At 40.8% G+C, this 12,776-nt stretch overlaps 1 protein-coding gene across 4 annotated transcripts in view; it reads left to right on the plus strand.

The window, feature by feature from the left end:
- Positions 1 to 1,687: 1,687 nt before the first annotated feature.
- Positions 1,688 to 12,776, plus strand: part of LOC112225896 (KAT8 regulatory NSL complex subunit 1) — a 72,168-nt gene continuing 61,079 nt past the window's right edge. For 3 of the 4 annotated variants that reach the window (XM_024390015.2, XM_024390018.2, XM_024390019.2), the window contains exon 1: positions 1,688 to 1,846. The gene's annotated coding sequence lies outside the window, so the exon portion shown is untranslated. Of the gene's footprint in view, positions 1,847 to 3,719; positions 4,163 to 12,776 lie in introns of those variants that run through there. The other variant, XM_024390017.2, reaches the window with a different exon arrangement.

Raw genomic sequence — 12,776 nt, forward strand, 5'->3', positions numbered from 1 at the left:
TACACTACAGCAGCCTGAAGAAAAGCCCCTTCAAATGACAGTGATTCAGTTGTGACCCAGCATCGGCTTGTCAACACATCTAACACCGTATTAGGTTGCTTAAAAAGCTTCGACTGTTCTCAGTGGCTATTACTAGGCACAAATTATGATCCGTATAGCCAATTGATGGGTTGAAATTGAGACTACATACAAAGTAATTTGTGGCAAATGATTTGGTGGAGACCGGGATCATTTTGGTCAAATTGACGTTGAAGAGTAATTGGCTAACTATTTAGTCTAACCAAATAATTTTATTTTAAAGTATTGCAGTTATTGAGCTTGTATATTAATGACGACAACAACTGGTAAACTTCCATTTATTTACTTTCAACAGGACGTCCATCCGTGCAGACTAGAAGATAAATAAACCAATCGCCATCGCTGCATAACCAAATTGACGAATCACAGGGCTAGGCAGGCGGGTAATTCCGGTTCAAGACTGGTTGCGTTGTGCAGGTAAGTGAACATGAAGTCTTGACTCTGTCATGTTAAAACTCAGTTTATTTTAGGCAATTTTACAAAACGGATTATATTAGAAGATAAAATGAATAGAGATGGGATTGAGGTGTGTTATCTTGTATGTTATTGATTTATTTAATGATCCAGTTTGAAATGCAAAGGTAAAACTGCGAACGTTACTGTGGGGTTGCAGTCAACAGGCCAAATAGTGTATCTAGCTAACGTTAGCTAGCTATCGTACTTCGGGTGTCGTACAGTAGGCACACACACTTGCAAGATTATATACACTATATAGTACATAATAATTGTGATAACATTGTGAAACATTTACATTATAATTTCGCACAGTAAGTCAGTGCGTGATATTGTGTATGGTTTGCTACGTTTATAAAGTAGTAATAGATTTTAGCGCAAGGATTGCTAGCAAGTTATGCTAGCCGCGCTAGCTAAGTTACTTAGAACAAGGGCCGTGGAGTTTGTTAGCCAGTTCGCTAGCTACCAACATAGTTGATTATGGGCTACAGCCCGTTTCCACAATAAAATCAGTCAAGCTAACAAGAGTATTGAGTCTGAAATCAATACAGTTTATTCTTAATTTAAAAGACTGGGAGATTGTGCCCTAGTCTAGTGTTACTGTAGCTGCACGTAAATGTTCACCAAAATTCAATAAGATAATTTGCAGAATAATTTTAGAATATGGCACAATGCCAGGTCATTCTATAAATATATGATTGTCATATAGACTCAGAACAAAAATAAATCAATGTTCTGTACAAAGTGTTTTTAGACATTCTTTGTAGTGCCATACCAAGTAGGCCTGTGTCAGTCAAATGATTTTAGGTATATTATTATATATTATTGATTTATAATGCAATTTGTCTGTGTGTACAGGTCCCTTGGACAAAGAACTGGAGGGGTAACCTTGTGGAAGTTACAGTGCATTTGAAAAGTATTCAAACCCCTTCACTTTTTCTGCATTTTGTTACGTTTGTTACGCCTTGTTCTAAAATGTATTAAATCATTTCCCCCCCTCAACCTACACCCAATACCCCATAATGACAAAGCGAAAACAGGTTTTTAGAAATGTTTGCAAATGTATAAAAATACAAATAAACTTCCAAAAAATAGTTTCTAAAAACATTTTTTTGCTTTGTCATTATGTAGTATTGTGTGTAGACTGAGGGGGTGGGGACGATTTAATACATTTTAGAATAAGGCTGTAATGCAACAAAATGTGGAGAAAGTGAAGGGGTTTGAATACTTTCTGAATGCACTGTACCTGGAATACACAGTGGATATTTTTCCCCTAAGGATGGATTTGGTAGGAGGTGAACTTTGCTATTGCAAGGTATGTATACACAACATGTGTTTCATGATACAGTATTGATTATGTGTCATCATCATGCATAGAGCTTGGTTTAATAACTTTGGACAGATAGCCAAATGTGCATTGTTCCATAAATGACTATGTTGACATTTCACTATAATCTGAAATGATGTATCACTATAATATTGTGTCACTGTCTGGCATAGCAACGTAAAGACTGCTACAGAAATATGGTGCTGGAGTCAGATGCTGACACAGGTGGAGGGGTGATTTATCCAATAGGGGGTGTTAACTCTACTAAAGACCACTAGATGGCAGAATAGCACATTAGTAGAGTGAACAGTTGCAGAACAGGTGGAATATCAATGGCGGTGATCATAAGGCAGGGGATATGACATCCTTATATAGATGTTGATTGTTGTCTGAAACCGTAAGTAATTTTGCATTTGCCAAATGAAAGGAACGGAATTTGTAAGTAATATAGTGAAGGATTGTAAATTAGATTTTCCTAGAGGTCACAGGACCATCATTTGCTTATATAGAGATCGCCAGCTTGTAGTCCTAAAACCCGGGAATGATTTACCTCTGGTTCATTCAGCCATTCTTATGGGGTAAAGAACAAGGCTTTGGGATAAACATAAACACTAAAAATAAGGTCTGAGGTTAACACGGGCTTTAGGAGATCTTTGTTATATGAGATAATATCAGTCAGTTAACATGACCGTTATGAATTATGAAGCCTTTTTTATGCTTTTTAAAAATGTATTATCGTAAATTCTTCAAAATTCACAAAAATTGACGTTAGCTTATATAGATTCTCATAGAACAAAATGTATAAGCTCTCCTAAGCCTACCACAGACCTAATTTTCTGGGTTTATCCAAAAACCCTACAAAACTCAGATTTTGTCCAATGAACCATGGCAGAGTTAGTGCCTACAAAGTGATGCCATAATTATTGCTCTCTATAGGCTACCCGTGTAACTGTGACCAATCTGTTACCTTCACATCTGCACACAAAAATGGTACGGGACCAGGGAAAGTTTTTTTTTTGTTCCATATTGGGGTTTGTTGAGAAGGCAGGGGTGTATTCATTGTCTTGCAACAGAAATTGTTTACTGTTTAAGAACCAAACCGAACGGGAAGAGACCTACCTGATTTTTTCCAGAAGAAACTCTAGTTTTCGTTTGGAGCAAACAATTTCTGTTGCAAAAGGTTTTGCAACAGAATCGGTCAGCTATGTTGCCCGTCTGTGCCCTCTGTTGCATTGCAGAAATGGTGTTGTGTTCTTCGGTTCCCCCTGGCATTATTAAATTATAATTCTATACAACTCCCATATATTTCCTCTATGGGGGGAATGGTACACACTCTTTTAATGACACTTAGATACAAGGTGATTTTCGAAACCATATTCTCAAACTATTTTCCTAACCTTAACCTGCTACATTAATTATCCTAACCTGCTGTGTAAGTTCTCCTAACCTGCTATGAAAAAGTCACTTTGATATCGAATTGGTGTGAAAAGAGTGTTTCCCATAGCATGTGCGTCAAAGCATTCCCCTATCATATTGCAGGGTAGTATCATAGATATTTATAACTAACCGTGTGTCCTTGTCCTGGTTATGATCCCATAACCATTCACTTTCTCCAATCCTCCAGAATCACATGTTTTGATTCGGAGTTATAATGAAACTGTATCCATTCCGGCTCTTGCATGAAATGTAATAACTGCAAGTCACGATTTAATTGAGCCATGATGGAAGACACAGCAACCCAGTTTCAGACATGTAGAAAATGGAACGCTTGACTTTGGCTCCCTCTAGCGGAGACATGCTGACGTTCCACTAGTGGCGAGTGTGAGGAATGTCTCCCGCCGCGGCTTTGCTCTCGGGTTCTGTTTTGTCAGACTTGAAATCCGAGGGAGAGGAGCGAGCCGCCATTTTCTGTGTGACGCTCTCCCTAAAACGGCAACAATAAAAACGGATTATCGGGGAAAATACATAACACGTCGTCGATAAATGGCGTTGGGAAATATGACAAGACCAATTCGATTTGAATAAAACAGCCTTTGAAATAAACTAGATTGAGCATTAATAATTGCAAAGAGAAGAGAGCAAGCTGACTCCGTTTCTCAACTACTCGTTGTTTCGCCCATTTCGTGATTCCGGGAGCAACACGGGGTTACCCAATTTGAACGCACGAGACGGATTTTGTGAAGGGGCATTCTCGAATTATTTGTTTTCCCACATATTTTGTTTCCTTGATGAAATTACTATCAAAGTGCGGGATTTGTTTCTAAAAAAAAAAAAATTTACCCGGACTCGGCTCCTCATCACGTGGTAGGTTCCTCCTTTTTTCTTTGTTACTTTTAACTCCGTAGTAAAAAATAACTTTGAAATCGTGTAACATCATTTAACGTTTAACTTGTTCGGTAACCTACACACCAGTTATCTCGCATTCGTGGTAATGCACAACATTTTTTTGTGATTTTTTTATTTATTTTATGTTCCATAGCCGGGTCTACCTTAATTTCAAATCCAAGTTCCAACGTCAGTTACAGACAGTGTTGGTAACGTTAGGTTTGCTACTCTTTTACTGCATTAGCTGAATGTTCTGCTGCCAAGTACACCATTATAGTAATCTACAACTAGCCAGTCAAGATGAGCCATGATATTCGTAAATTATGGGAGAGTGCGAGGGTAAATCATAAAACATTGGTAATAGCATTTAACTGTACCAGATAGAATTGTGTCAATGTCAAGCCTTATTCACCGAAGCTCTTGATTGAGTATCCAAATTATCCCTAGTCAGTCTACTGGCATAGGCCGTCTAAAAACGTAGTTTGCAAGCTTGCTGTATTGCCCACTATATAATGCATCTCTGCGCCACCCCATTCTAAACTTAATCGTGCATAATGTACACACCCAGGCAATTCTATCGAATGATCGCAATCGTGTGAGAGAGGAACCATTTTCGCAATCCTTCAACGTTAACCAAGAAAATGCGTTGTCGCATAGATTACATTGTAATCATTTTTGATACATTTCCAATTTAGTCGTTTATGGTGAGGTTTTCATAATGGCGCAGGCACTGGCAGTTGCAGGCGCGACGTTTTCTACTAATTGTTTCATCAAAATAATGTACTTTCTTTAGCATAAACCAACCAAGCTAGTTTCCTAAATAATTGTACAATTTTAATTTCGCCTAAATTGTGATTTAGCGATATACACAAGGCCGCTAGAAAAAAAACAATGAACAATATAATCATTGTATTCATTATCAACACATCAAGGTTTTGCCATGCCATGATCTCAACCGTCTCCTATGTGCTTGTACACTGTCTAACGTCAGTGCAGATACTGTAATTTTGTCCCATCCATTTGTCAACAAGGAACTGTGTTCATGTGAATCCCTTTAATTGCACACTAACCTGCTCAATCCCCGGTTAGTGTGTTACAAGATCTGTAGGTTTCCATTATATATTGTGTTAAATTGCATATCCTTGCATCATATGTGATCTCAGCACTTCAATGCTGTCATTTTCTGATGTGTGAACTTGCTCCAAGATTAAATAATCTCACCAGTGTTTGTCTTGTGGTGAGGGGGAGTTTATCTTCCTGATGATTGTTTGCTGTCATTATGGGTGGGTACTCTACACAGTACACTCTTGGTGTAGCTGAGCTAGTGAGGCCTTGACTGTTGTGCTCTGCTGCTGTACTGGGGCCTCTGCATATTGCAAATCCATTGACTGAATTTCAAGAGAGTTCCGGGTCTGGGTGACATGCTTTTTGGGAAATGGTTTCAGGAGGTTAAATACACACAAGCGGGACTAGCCCTGACTGTGGAGCGTAGAGAGAAAAAAGCCTACTGATTGCACATATTGGCCCGACTGGGTCCCCCACGCCCCTGTCCCCATTGCAGCCCACATGTTGGAGTCAGAGAGACATTTTATGAATAGAGGGTGATGAGCGCCCCGTCTGCTGCTGAGTTGGACCGATGGCTCGGCTAGCTCAGGCCCGGGTCCATGTTATACCCAATTTAATGGAGAGCTGTTCACTCAGAGTACATGGCCTCTCTCTAGCCTGTATGATATGGTGTAGGACTGGGAAAATGTGCTACTGAAAGTGTGAGTCCTCTCACTGCCTGTTTTCACTCCTATTTGTTTTGATATGCCGCACAATTGACAAAGCAAGACCTCCCCTCCCCCCATTGACCCTTTAGATCTTTGTGGAATCCTATCAGCCCCCTTCCAGACATATGTGTGTGTTATTGGCGCAACCCTAGAAGGAGGCTAACACAACAATTATCTAGTTTATGAATTTGGAGGTTTACCCAGAGGAGGGTACTCAATAACATGAATGGATAAAAGCCACCCACTCAGATGTTTGTCCTTCCCAGCAATGATAACCTTATTTTAGGGGCACGGTGCCCCACTTTAATCAGTTTTCCAGGGCATTCCACTCCAAGAAAATTGGCTCATTGTTGCAAATGTTAGATACTGCCAGTGCCAACTGAAAGTATGACATGATTATGGTTTGCTGGTTGCATTTTAAGTAGGAAATGTTGTATTATGTAAGACCATATTGTGGACTAAGAAATAGTCCTGCTGTAAGTTATTACCAGGGTATGTGTATACATTTTTGGCCTTGATTTAGGCTGTCCTAGCACCTAGCCACTTGGAGCATATGGCAATTTTCTCAGCCTATATTCTAGATCCTTCTATGTCCTAATTTTGCATCTAACCAATCAATATAGAGGCCAAGTTGCCAGGAAAACAGGAAACAACCAATAGAGGTATGGCTGGTTACTGCTGTAGGCTACAGACCATAATGTGCATAAAGCTACATCCATTTCTCTGGTTAGGCCTAAATGTAGGCCTATTTCTGATGATTATGCAAATCTATATGTACGGATCTGCAGTGTTTTCATAGGCGCACTGGGTTTGGGATTTATCCTGTCAGACTATTCAGTTGGCGAGATGGAAGCAGAACCTGTTGGTATTACTGATGTTATTACTTTGTATTGTTCAGACCCCCTCAGGCGGTTAATGTCTGGCTTCTCTGAAGACTTCAGCTCATGATGAATAATCTGTTCCAGTCAGACACTTGAAATCTGTCTGAGCAATCACAGCTTTATTCATACATCTAAATGATCTGCTATTGTGGTTTTCTGTAGGTTTTCGGGTTGCAGGTATTGTACATCTTGGTTTGGCATATACTTGAGCTGTCGCTTATGTGGACACACACACACACACTAGTCTCTTTCCTGGAATCCTGACTGGAGGAAGAGCTGAAGGGTGACATTTGGCTGACTAAAACAACACCGTTGCTGGCTGTTTTGATAGTGTAGGCCTAGTCTGCCAAGTACACTCAGATGCACACACCCTCCCGTTTCATGCCCTCAAGCCAACATCCCCTCCCTCCACCTCAATCCATCTCTCCCCCATCTCAAACCAAGGGGCAGTGCCTCCCTCTGAACTTAACCTCGCTTGGAACACACCTGAAACAATACCTTTGTTCACATTCCTCCCAGAATGCTCCATTCCTGAATGTTTTTTTTTTTACCCCACCCCCTCACATAAGATAAACATGGACCAGCCAGCCACATTGGAGAAGCAGGAAAAATCGACCCCATTCAACAATGTACATGGCCTGAAGAGAATCCAGAGGAGAAAATTACTTACGAATCTCCAAATAAACTTTGATTAAAAAGGGAGGGAGGGGGGGGGGTGGGCTAAGGACAAGGGCAATGGGCTAATTTACCAGACTCCTGCCTGAACTTGTCATGGCTCCTCAGTAGGATGTTAAAGGCCAAAGTGTTTCACCCCTCCAGGCCTAACTTCAGACAAGCGAGTTGCCCAGATCCTAGAGGTTAGGACAGGGTCGAGAGGAAGCCTGACCACTGGCAGTCTCAGCAGGCAGTGGCTCGACTGACACACGGGCCCCATTCGCTCCTATGCTGAAGCCACCAAACCAGTCTGGAAGTGGAACCATATGCATCATATATCATTGGGTGAATTGTGGAACACAGAAACACACCACTGGTTTGCTGGTTCCTCAGAGTTTTACTTCTCTCTATGCCAGTTATCCTATTCAGACACTGGCTTTTATTTTTGTGTTTAAAAAAACAACATCCCTACTGTCAACTAATTGCCCCAGCTTGGTAGTACCTCAGACAGCTGGTTGAAATCTCAACGTTTGAGATTAGAGGAACAGAGGAAACTCTGAATTCTTTTCAAACCCAATTGTGTTTTTCCCATTTTCTGTTGTGTATTTCAGTAGCTTTTTTCCCTTGTCGTGGAGGAACCTGAACGATTAAGAGACTTCAAAGGCAGAAACCACTGGCACAGTGTTTACAAAACCAGGTGCGCTGTACTGTGTATGAGGAGAGGAGTGAGTATACCCATGGGTTGAACCCGACCTATAGTCTAAAGTTCAGTGTGCTGTGGCCTGTGCTCCCTGATGGCCTAATGGCCCAATTAAAACTGCACAAAACTACATGCTTCCCTTCTCTGGGTCATTCCATGTGATTTCAATCACTTTTTTGACTTTTTTGACCCTTTTGATTTGAAGAAAAATGTATCTAGGCCTAGGTATTTGCCCATGGTAGAAGTAGGGTTGGGCGACATGGCCAAAGATCATATCACGGTATTAAAAAAAGTGTTGGTTTTTGATAGTATTGTATATTTTTGAATAATACAAGTTCTAAATATGCTTTATGAGTATTGTGTGGTATTGTGTCATATGGAGACAGATACATAAACATTTTACCTCATCATAAGTAGACATAATTGCAAATTATTAAATCCTCCCAAAATACATTTTTAAAACTATTTAGTTACGAATTTAACTTTTGAATAAATGAGTTGACTCTTCACATGGGATGATTTCACTGAACAACAAAAGAAAGGGAATATTGAATGATCCCCAATGATCCATCGCATCTCCCAAAAACGTTTTCAACATACATTTGTAAAATGATAGTCTAAACTACAGCTCTCCTCTCAGGCTTCCATGTCGTCTCCTGAACCTCCTCAATGTCCACCTCTTGAACATCAGACTCTGAGGCCTAATATTCACGGTCACTTTCCAACCTTGTTGAGGATGGCTCATTATCAGGCTCCAAAACCATCAAATTTGCCTGGATGGCCACCAATTTTTCAACCATTGTATTGGTCAGCCTGTTGCATGCTTTGGTGTGTGTTCCCAAACATGGACCAGTTGCACTCTGAGGCGGTTGATGTTGGTGGGATTTGGAGGATGATGGAGGCAACAGGGAAAGAGCCACAGATCCACAAAGTATAGGTTTCAGGCAGAAGTCTTCACGCTTTTTGATGTATTTCAGAACTGCAGTTTCCTCTGCTTGGAGCAACAGTGAAGTGGGAAGGGCAGTACGGATTTCTTCTCTTACATCCGCAAGCAGAGTCTGAACATCAGACAGGATGGCATTGTCTCCCTCAATCCGTGCAATGGCTACTGCTATAGGTTTCAGGCTGCTTACCACGCTCCCAAAATACATCCTCCAGGAGGATCCTCTTGATGGGGCTGTCCATATCAGTCTGCCATTTCTTGCAGAGACTCCTTCCCCTCCAGGAGACTGTCAAACGTGATGACAACACCACCCCAACAGGTGTTGCTTGGCAGCTTCAATGTGGTGCTCATATTCTTCTCGCTTTGCTTGGTGAGGTAGATTGCCGCTATAACTTGATGACCCTTCACATACTTAACTATTTCCTTGGCTCTCTTGTAGAGTATATCCATTGTTTTCAGTGCCATGTTGTCCTCAAGGAGCAGATTCAATGCATGAGCAGCACAGCTAATGGGTGTGATGTGAGGGTAGGACTCCTGCACTTTAGACCAAGCAGCCTTCATGTTTGCAGCATTGTCTGTCACCATTGCAAATACCTTCTGTGGTCCAAGGTCATTGATGACTGCCTTCAGCTCATCTGCGATGTGTCTGTTGTCCCTTGTGCTCTTGTAGAATACTGGTTGGGTGAAGATGATGTAGTTAATTGTTCCTTGCCAAACAACATTCGACCACCCATCAGAGATGATTGCAATACAGTCTGCTTTCTCTATGATTTGCTTGACCTTCACTTGAACTCTGTTGAACTCTGCATCCAGCAAATGAGTAGATAAAGCATGTCTGTTTGGAGGGGTGTATGCTGGGCAAAGAACATTCAGAAATCTCTTCCAATACACATTGCCTGTGAGCATCAGAGGTGAACCAGTTACATACACAGCTGTCTGTATGCATAAGGTGTCTGATTCATCATTTTCACCTCGAATAGAGGTAGAGGGACTTTTTGTCAGAGGTTGCTTGTTGTGAGCGCTGAGGGAACTTCATGCACTTTGCCAGATGATTCTGCATCTTTGTTGCATTCTTCACATATGATTTGGCACAGTATTTGCAAATGTGCACAGCTTTTCCTTCTACATTAGCTGCAGTGAAATGTCTCCACACATCAGAGAGTGCCCGTGGCATTTTCCTGTAAAGATTTTAGTCAAAACATATACAATACCATGTACAGATAAATAGTTAAGCAATTAGATTAAACAACTCCTTTGTAAGATAAATGTTTTAAAATGAAACATAATTAACACTCCTCAGTTAGCAGGCTCAAGCAAGCTAAAACCCACATGGTAGCAAAAACTAACTAGCAGAAATGAACAAGTTAGAAATGATTTAAACACACTTTGCTGTAGGCTACTATTTACTAGTTAACAAAAAATCATGTATGTCATATAAAATATATTCACCCTACCCAGTATTGTAATCAAAACTTACCAGAAAGCATGTAGTCATTGGCTCAGACAGTGTAGGGCTCAATAGCATCTCATTGGTGTGCAAGATCTTGAGAATCAGCTGTACATATGATGGGAAAATGCACTGTGCATGCAGAGGGTTGCAATTCCATTGAATTGGGGATAGTTTAACCAAAATATGCCACAAATCCTAGAATTGCCTTGTGTATCCCGCAAAAAAGGTTCACTGTTATAAGCTAACTTTTTTTTAATGAATTTAAGCAAAATTCCCAGGCTTAACTTCCCATGGAAAATTTCCAAAAATTTCCCGGAAAGTTTCCAAGTCTGCAACCCTAGTGCCTGATCCTTATTGTGGCTAGCTTCACAACACATAACCCGGTCCGGTCGAGCTTCACTAGCCAGATGAAGCTAGCTGGCTGCTTATAACGTTAGCTTTGGGCAACAGGGTTAAGTAGCTGGCTAGCTATTTATTTTCATGAACTAAAGTTCAATTTCAATAGGCGAACAAGTGGCAACCTAGCTAATACTTACTCACACAGATTCCTAAATCATTGTCTAGAATAATGAAAATGACTGCAGTTTCTACTGGTCATTGTTTCCAGGCTGGTTGTATTGGTGCTAGCTATGTACCAAGCTAAAGCTAGCCACCCCAGAAGTTGTGGTCAAACAAATTATGCGTTATTACCATTGCGATATTGTAAACGCATAGATCGTGTCCGCTGTTTGCTTGTTTGCAGACTTTTTTTGTACAGCTTTGACAGTGCTACTGTATCTTTATTGACACGCAAAGACCCAAACGACATTCCATAGTATGTATGTCGTGAATAGCAGTGACGTTATTACTGTGTAACTCCGGCAGGGCAACATCTGAAAAATGGCACACTTGGTAATGTATACCGGTGCTCGACCAGTTGGCGAAAGCCAACATCGCCCACGACAGAGAACAGTTGATTGTCAAGGGCAATGAATTCCATTATCTTGGCTTTGATGGATTTCTCATTGTCTCGCTGAAATTTTCTTACTCTTTCAAATGACTGCTCAACTTGTTGACTGCTAAATCCACATAGCAGACATTGTGGGCTAGGTTAGGAATGCTGTGCAGCACTTGTAGCACAACATTTTTACATGGCGTCATTACGTCATTTTTTTGAAGTGTACCTATGATGAAAATTACAGGCCTCATCTTTTTAAGTGGGAGAACTTGCACAATTGGTGGCTGACTAAATACTTTTTTGCCCCACTGTATATAGGTATGCACGTAAGCTTTGACATCGGTTTTGTACATCGGCATTAATCTAGACAGGGGCCGATACTAATGTTGGCATTATTAGCTAATATCGTCTGATTCCGATATGTTCACAGATTATTTCGTGCATAAATTACATTGTTGTTTTGTCTATTCATCGCTTCTGATAGATCTGAAAATTATGCAATACCATGAATTTGATGAGGGATGTCCCCGGTTTAACCTGGACACATAAATAGTAGGAATTTGCGCTGGCTTCAGCCATGACTGCACATTGCGTGCAGGTGCGAGCGTGTGTGTGTTTCACTGTCCAATCCGAGGCTTGAACATGATCTGAACGTGTGATCTGATTGGTCTCTTGGGCATCAACTTGGGAAAGCCTCAAGGGAGAGCGGACAGTGCATTATAAACAAATAGCCGCGTATATTGGCCAAAAAAGAACATCAGTTTTATTTCATGTTTTTCCCTCTGTGTGGAGAAAAGTGAGGCTGGGCATCCGTTAAACAGTAGTTGAACTTTGTCCAGCCTAATGATTTAAATACTTCCTTTTTGTTCTTCCTTAGGCTCTCTGTCTGGTTCCTGACCTATTTAGTGTTTTATATGCTGTTTAATCTGAAATGATGTTCGCTTCTTACATTCACCATTTCAGGTTTATTCAAATACTTTTCATTCAAATCCGTATGGTTTGTTTTCAATATTTAAACCAATTGGTAGGCCCAGGTAGTCACAAAAATAGATGGGTGTTGGTTAAATTGTGATTTTAATGAATGGTGTGGATTTGGAGCGGGAGTTTACTTTCTTTCTTGACCGCAGAGCAGGTTTTAGCATTGCGCATCGCTCCATGAGCTTCCAACAGCTGAACTGCTCCACACACACACACACACACAGTCATTATCAGTGTAGCCTGGGAACTTTGATCCGGACACATTAACTGCTGCATGC

The sequence above is a fragment of the Oncorhynchus tshawytscha genome, linkage group LG27, assembly GCF_018296145.1.
Source record: "Oncorhynchus tshawytscha isolate Ot180627B linkage group LG27, Otsh_v2.0, whole genome shotgun sequence".
In the NCBI taxonomy this organism is placed as follows: Eukaryota; Metazoa; Chordata; class Actinopteri; order Salmoniformes; family Salmonidae; genus Oncorhynchus; species Oncorhynchus tshawytscha.